We start from the raw sequence: 8,865 nt of genomic DNA, 5'->3' as shown, positions 1-8,865 counted from the left end.
GTTTTGTCTATTTAGATATTTAGGAATTTCTAATGATAACGGGTAGACATTGGCATAGAGAGAGGGCTTATGACTATCTAAGTGATGGCTTCCAGGTTTGCACATTCATGTACTGTAGCACCCGTCCCGTCCTTTAGAGTATATTGGCGCCGGACATCTGGAATTTCATGATATATATGAAACTTAATCTCTCTCTCTCTCTCTCTCTCTCTCTCTCTCTCTCTCTCTCTCTCTCTCTCTTACTCACTCTCACACACAATAATCATAATAATTTATAAATGTTTAAAAATATATATTATTTTAGATACAATATACTAATATAAATATAAACTATCTATTATTTAAATACATTATATGAATTCTGCATAACATCACAACAGTTTTAAATAAACAATTTTATCATTTGATGGTTGAAATGCCATTCACTATATTTTCAAGTCATGTTAATGAATGAGCGGCCAATTATAAGCTATTGAGTGAATGGGAGAAAAAGAGAGACCATCTAAATAATTGCTTAAATGTTACATTTAAAGTATCATTTCTGTCATCTCATTAACAAAATATTTTGGCTAAACTTAAGTGATGTCATGACTGGGATATGATGCTAAATATTGCTCTTACAGTTACCCATTCAATCTTATTAAAGGCGGATCTGTTTGTATATCACTATTCATAGTGTTTGCCAATCAATTTTAACATATTATATACAATTATATATATTAAGCCTATATACATATATGGTTTATGATGTATTTATGTGTTTCATATTGTAAAAACATTTAGCAATCTATAAAATAAATTACACAACTTTCAGACTTTTAAATAGAAAACTTTTTTATTTTGTAATATTAGAGTCAGTCATATAATTTAACCAATTTTACGACTGTCAGCAACTGTTTCAACTAAAAACATCATATATTTTATTTGCATTACACAATCCGTGAAATTTATGCGAACTCATAATATTTAGTTTAAATAATTAATTTTTTTATTATCACAATTTTAGTTTTTTGATTTAAATTTGGCAAATCATATGAAATATAAATTTTTTGGTTATATACAATATTTTAATTAAAAAACTCAATTTAACATATAATATTACAAAATACATTTAAAACCTATTAACAATTATTCACTTAATTGTTTAAATATTATTTTATAGCTTAATGCATTTATAATGTTTAGTAATAATTTTCTAAGTAAACAATTGGCATACAAATAATGTTATGTTGGAGTATGACATCCAATGCGATAGTGATATTATTAATAAAAATAATGTAATAATAATAATAATAATAATAATGTGGTCAATACTAGGATATGTTTGTTAACAATGTCGTCAAACTATACATATGAACAGTTACTCTCTTTTATATGAGATTTTATCACTTGGGAGTAATAATTTCTCACTTAATCTTTATATAAAACTACCAAAGTTTAAATCACTGACTTTATGTACTAATATTTTGAACTAACATTTTTATATTAATAATATAATTAAGAATTAAGTTAAAAATTAGTAATTTTACTAAATTAAAAAAATAAAATCAAAACTAAAATGTTTAGTAAGAGATAGAATGGTCTGAAAAGTCACTTTCCGGCAGAACTGGTAGTAAATGGTGTATCCAAATGTGTCAGTGTTTTGCTACACATCTAATGAGAGTTGAATCTGTGATCTCGACATGAGTTGGTTATCAATGATATGCTTTTTTGATTACACATGAGACCCGATAAATGGATATCTTATAACTAATTTGACCCCAACCTCACCCAACCTCGCCATTGGCTTTCCTTTTCATTGATAAGTCATAACAGTGCAAACAGATGGTTAGATTATTGTAGTCAATGTTATGGACTCTATGGATATGCTGTCATGGATTGAGTGGTGTTTTTATGTATCAGTTATATCATTGGAGTGCTTTTGGGTCTCAATGGAGAATATAAGTGTTATATTTATAAATAATATGTTACACAAAATGTTACTCAACGACTGCATTAACCATTTATAGACCACGAGAGGCACTTATATTTACATTACATACACATTAGCCAAATGATGCTTTCAAAAAACATTATATGAATGTCTTATAGTTTTTTGTTGTTTTATCTTTTATTTAGAGCCCATAAATCCATAATTTCTGAACAAATTTTTTTGTCGTTTATATTTTTAACGACAAGTATGACTATAGCTTTGATATCAGAAATAAAAAGGGAGATACAGTCTGACTGATAGACGGATAGTCAGTAAAAATATGAGAGACTTGGAGAGAGTCAGTCATACGGTATATCTATATATTGTGGCAAATAATGTGTTGTTGAATAACACGACAATCAACTCAAAGGTAGTTTGAGTTTTGAAAGATCATAGCATTTAATGATGATATATGTGTTTATGAGCATCACTTGTATGTATTGGTAGTGCCATTGACTCCCGTTTTGGGTTTTGTTTTATTTCAGTTGTTTTGCACTTCAAATAGTCTATTAAATGATTTGTGAATTGCTGTAAATTACTAGCGCTTAATACTATAGTCTTGAATATAACAAATAGATACATATAAATATAAAAGTACTTTATATTTAAGTATCAAAGTGCTGTTATTACTTTAAATCTTCAAATAGTGTATAAAAATAAAATTATAAAAAAATATAGTTTTCATTTTATCATAAATTTATTATATAAATATTTATAATATTAATTCTAAATGAAATTTTAAATTATATATTTATAAGATAGTGTTTTTATATCTATTGTTAACAAAATAATAAAAATATAATATTTATTCATAAATATTGGTACAATACTTTTATACTGAAAAACTTCAAAAATACTGTAATATTAGAAAAATTATTATCTAAACACATTTAAATTATTTCTTTGTATAAGTTAAAAATTTAAACAATACTAATTATATTTAATATTAATAATATTATATTAATCATAAAATATAATATGTTTAAATTTTACAATATATTGTAAATATAAAAATAATATAATTTAAATTTATTTCTAATTTTAATTAATGTTTATATTGTATGTACTCTAAAATTATTAATATAAATTTTAATTCAGTATATTTAAACAATAATAAAATTGAATATTAAAATGTTTTAGTTATGTATGACTCTGTAGAGTCTCCTCAATCGGTTAGTGTACCCGAAACTGTTTGTCTATGTTTTGTTAAATTTAATTGAAATAAAAAATATGGTGTTTTTCTAACAAATTTTATTCTCACATATGTTTATTTTATAGATAATTCTTAATTATTAAAATTATGAATATAACAATAAAATATAATTATTTACAAAATTTATTATTATTATTATTAGTATCTTAGATGTAAATGTAATGTCATTTTTCTAATGATTTCAACATATTATGCTTATTACAAACAAAAACTAATTTTCATATATTTTTAGAAGTATTATTTGTTAGTTGTTTTTTTAAGTCATTGTGTTTTTGATTTAAAAGCTATTGATTTCTTTATTAGTTTTCACATATAATTTACAATTCAATTGACAGTAGAGGCGATCATTAATAAATAATGTATTAATATATTCGACAAAATTTCTATTAGTTTTACGACTTTTTTGTTGTCATTATTATACCGTCTTTGATATGGAAAACAACTTTCGTTTCTACAAATAATTGCATGATTATTATAAATGCATTGCATGTATATTATACTGTATATGTATTTACTTTACTTATTCATTACATTTTTACTTAAATTATATATATATTTTTGTTTCTAACTTTGATTGTGGGAATATCCGCAACACTTGAGTTGTTGTTTGAATAAAATAATACTTAAAAAATAGTATTTATTATTTAGTTTTCTTTAAATACATTTTTATTTGTGTTTGTTTTTCTTTTATAGCCTCACAAAAAATGCTTAACACATATAATTCATATATAAAATATCATCTTCAGGTGCTTTACTGCGGGGTTACCCAATATTAACCACAATTTCTTTAAAGATTAATAACACATGTCTTCAGTATTGGGAAGTCATACTATGAGAGCCGTCAGAGATGGTAATGTTTAGTCCCAATTGTGACACTTTTTTTCTCTGTTATACTGTTAGGCTTTAAATGAGTCTAAAATATTATGAGTTCCTGCAGTGAGTAATATAAAATCTGATTTTATTTATTTTTTTCACAAAATAACCTACAAATAAATACACTTAATATAAAAAATATAAACTTATTACTGTATACATAAATAAAGAACTACAGTATATATAATTATAAGACAGTCATTATTTACATTTATTATATAATATTTTAAATTTTAAACTAAAGAATATTTTCTTTTTATTTTTAAACAAACTATAAAATCATTTAATATTTATTAGATTAAGTTTAGATTTTTTCAAAAAATTCAAAACACGATCAGCACAGCAGTAAATATTTTGACTTTTGATTATCAGATTACATAAAAAACGGATTAAATGTCTTTTATATTTTTTTATTGTTGTTATAAATATGTTTAATAACATTTAGCTAATTATAACTATAGTTAGTCTCTAGATGTGTGTTTCAATTGCTTTATCACTATTATTAACATCAGTAAAATTTTCAAAACATTAATAATTGAATCTTTATAATCAAAAAAATCAAAATACAATTTATGTTTTGTTAATGTTTTGATATGTTATTGTCGTTATTTGATTCAATGTTAAGATTAATGTCTCCGTCAAACAACAATGTCTCAGATAATTAAGATAATGATTGTTGTTTTAAAAAAGAGTTGCAAATAGCAATTGTTTGACAGATAGAGGACTGGGATGACTGGGTTGGTGTTGACTATCAGTGCCACACAATATAAATAAAGAATATGAGAAAATAAGCAAAAAGATAGAGAAAATGTCACTTAAGGATATATAGTACAGTATATACAGCAGACATATAATATAAAGATAAGTATCGAAACAACACTAATACAGATTTTCCCATCACTACTACTACAACACACATACATCACAACTATCCCAACATTTACTCACTTTTCATATATAAAAATACATTAAAAACATTTGTAACGATTTTGAGTATATTTCTCTTTTTATAATAAAAATAAGTCTTTCGCAAAATATCTCTTTTTTGTATTTAAAATGAGAGTAAATTTAATTTAAAATAAAATTCAGGTATAATTTTTCATTTAATTTTTTTGTTTTATAAAATTCATATAAAATTCATATGAGTCCCATAGAGAAAAGTTTATAACATATGAGATGATTATCGGATATTATTTTATTTTGTTTTGTTTGATCTCAAATGTCATTTAAATGGGTGTTACAGTTAATAAACGTTGATTTGATTAACTGCTTATTTCACAGACACGACGCATATAATAACAATGATGTGTGTGTGAGGAGTGAATTGTAGTATAGGTTTGGCAATTAACTTGACTACACCCCTGTGCTGTCACAACATAGACATGTATCTCATGTTGTTATTAATGTTGTGAAAAAATTTTGCTTTTAATATAAACAGTTCATAAACTCATTTAAGAGGACAACATGTCTCAGCACAAGAAAAGACCGAGAGATAGGAGGTCTTTAATGGGCGTTGTTTTGGACGCAAATTGGACGTCAATGTTGTATACGATATGCCTTACCTAATGGGGACACATATTATCAGAGAGACATTTTGACTATAAATATATAGATTCATGTTTTCGTAATCAATATATTCAGAACATACTGTAGTACTGTATGTATACATTACAAACATAATGTATATTATATATACAGTATATATGATATACATTATAAGTGATGCACAGGTTTTTAGCTTTTAAAACACAAGAGCACGTAAAGTGCATTTTCTGTCACCTTATCTGGACAGTCATCTGTAGACTAACTCATAATCCTTGAGGGCGTTTGTGGTGCACACACACACACACACACACACACACAGTCAGCCAACAAATACAACTGTCTTATACAGATTGTATGCGACGGGAGTGTTATGTTAGTCACTGGCGACGGAATCGCAATAATTTTGTTTTGGAGTCTTATTTCTTATTTTTGGAGACATTCATAAAAACGGGCCAAAAATTGCACTACACTTCGATGATATAAAAATAGATTTTTTAAAACTTTATTTTTAAAACCAACTTTTTCTGATCTAATCTTATATTTGTATGTATAATGTACAGTATATGCACTAACTTTGTACTGTATATAAAATATACAGATTATATACCGTATATAAAATAGTGAAAACAAAAATTAATTTGTTGTTTACTATGTTTCGAGTCATTTTCATTCAATTAAAATTATGTCTCTTTCTCAACATATGTATTATACTGTATGTACATTATATATAGTTTATAATTTCATAAAAATGTATAAACAAATAATTGTGGGAATCTTTAGATAAAATTAATATTTTATTTGATGACATCAAAAGATGAATAATGTTTTTAATATTATTAAAACTGTGTTTTTCTCTAAATTAGATATTATTTATGGCATTAATTGGAAATATATACATATTTCCCAAAAAAAATCCTAAATATAATGATTGATAATTTCTTGCATAATAAAAATTTTCTTAATAATTATTTATTTATAACAAATCTAAAAATTTATTAGTAAAACATTAATCATTTAAAAAATAACATATTATATGTTAAACTAAGTTAAGATAAGCATTAAAAACACTAAAAAATTTTAGTTACATAAAACTACTATTTTACAAATTGGTTTTCAATTTGATTATTAGGAGTCTAATAATCTTTTTTCTTAAATTATTATAAAAAATTAAATACTAATATGGTATATAGATTTTATTATTATTGATAATGTATTTTTCAGATATTAAGTATTAAAATATGTTAATATGTTAATATTAATTACATTTGCCGTATCAGATGAATCATATGTACATTTATATAATAGATTGAGTCGATTGACAATAAGATAAAATCTAAGAGTAACACACAATTTAAATAAATATATTATACAGTATATATTGTATACATTCAGTATATAGTATCTAAATATATACTTTATACAGGTATACATAGAGAGTATAATAGTTTAATTAATCACTAGTAAACCTATGCATAACCTAAATCTCTTAAAACAAATAAATAAAAAAAAACATTTGAAATAATCTCTTAAAATCTTATTATTAATTGCTTTGCAGCAAAAAAATTATCAAATGATATGAGATATTATAAGTTTGTAATACAAACAAAAATACAGATATGATTGATGTTCACATCTCTGACTTGCAATTCATACATAGATTATACTTACATAAGACAGGGGTTTCAATATAAATGTGATGTTTGTGTATGTATTTGCTGTTGATTTTTGAATAATACAGTGTTGTTGTGGGCTTTACTGGTCTCCAATCGAGTTTGTATTTTAGATGCCTTTTCTCAAGTGGTGCCCAACGGGGGGTATATTCCCAGCCGAGTCATACACGATGAACATGGGGTCACTTGGGCTACAATGCAGAGGTCACGATCACCTACAATGCCATTCGCTTCGGTATCTAATCCTCATTGACAGACAACACCGATATATTTATGCAACTCTTATGTAAAGACATCTTACCATTTATTTATACATAAATACACAACTTATTTAACATATACTTAATTCTTAATTCAAACGTTTTGTTTTTCTCCCCACAAAACAATTGCATTATTATATCAATCTTTTTAAATTTTCTTTCAAAAAATATTGTACCTGTATTTTCTTTCTAAATTTATAACATTTGTTTAAGATTTTATAAATATAAAAACAAGAGAGAGAGAGAGAGAGAGAAGTTGTGTCTAACCATTGAATCTCTTAAATATATTATTTAATTATCCTTTTTTACAATTACTTCAGTCAAACAATTTATTTGATTATAGAAGCAAAAAACAACATCAAAAATAGTTATTATACCATAAAAACGATTATTCAGCTATTTTTAAAAGTATATATCATATATCAATATAAGTTTATATATTAGCTGAATAACTATTTACATAAAATAAAGTATTAGTAAAACCAATTAAATTTGATACATGTTGTGATCATCTGTAATGTGTTTATAAAAATGTCACAAACGGATAGTTTGTAATAAAACATGACTTTTATTTGCAAAAAAAGATATGTCACATAAAATAAAATTATTAATATAATATAATTCTAACAAATTTTACCGTCTTTTTAAAAAAGTTTACATTTATATAAGATATATTCAATTTATCTGTTGACAAAATGTATGATATATTATACTGAATTTTATGTGTAATAATAATTACTATTATTGATAAACAGTGTGTATTTACTGTAAAATATAATACAGTATAACTTATATTATTTATAATAATTATAATAACAGTAAGAGCATCTGTTTATTATCACTTTATAGTTACATATCATTACTAAAAAAATGTTTGCATTTGCTTTCAAATTATTTACAATATTTTCTACATATAGTTATAAGTTTATAGTGTAATGTATAACATATTATTTTAGTTAGCATAATGATTGTGAACAACAAATATTATAGGCTTTTTATTAGCCATAATATTGAGCCAAACATAGACATCCAGAATCACATTAAAACATGAATTACTCTTATATTTGACAAACAGATGTCTATATTTTGGTGATATTGCGGTCCAATGTATTGGTGTCTGCATTAGTACATTAATAGGCCATTTGGTGTGCTTTAAGAATATACAAAATATATAAAGAAAGATAGATTGACTGACAGTCAGAAAGATAGATAAATAAACAAATAGATAGAAGAGAGAGAGAGAGAGAGAGAGAGAGAKAGAGAGAGAGAAAAGAGAGAGATAGAGAAAGAAAGAGAGATTAACTTAGTGTATGTGCACTCAAGAGTAGGACT

The sequence above is a fragment of the Oppia nitens genome, unplaced genomic scaffold (genome assembly GCF_028296485.1).
Source record: "Oppia nitens isolate AA-2021 unplaced genomic scaffold, nextdenovo-longstitch-racon4-pilon3 scaffold6_pilon_pilon_pilon, whole genome shotgun sequence".
Lineage (NCBI taxonomy): Eukaryota > Metazoa > Arthropoda > Arachnida > Sarcoptiformes > Oppiidae > Oppia > Oppia nitens.
This window is presented reverse-complemented; position numbering follows the sequence as displayed.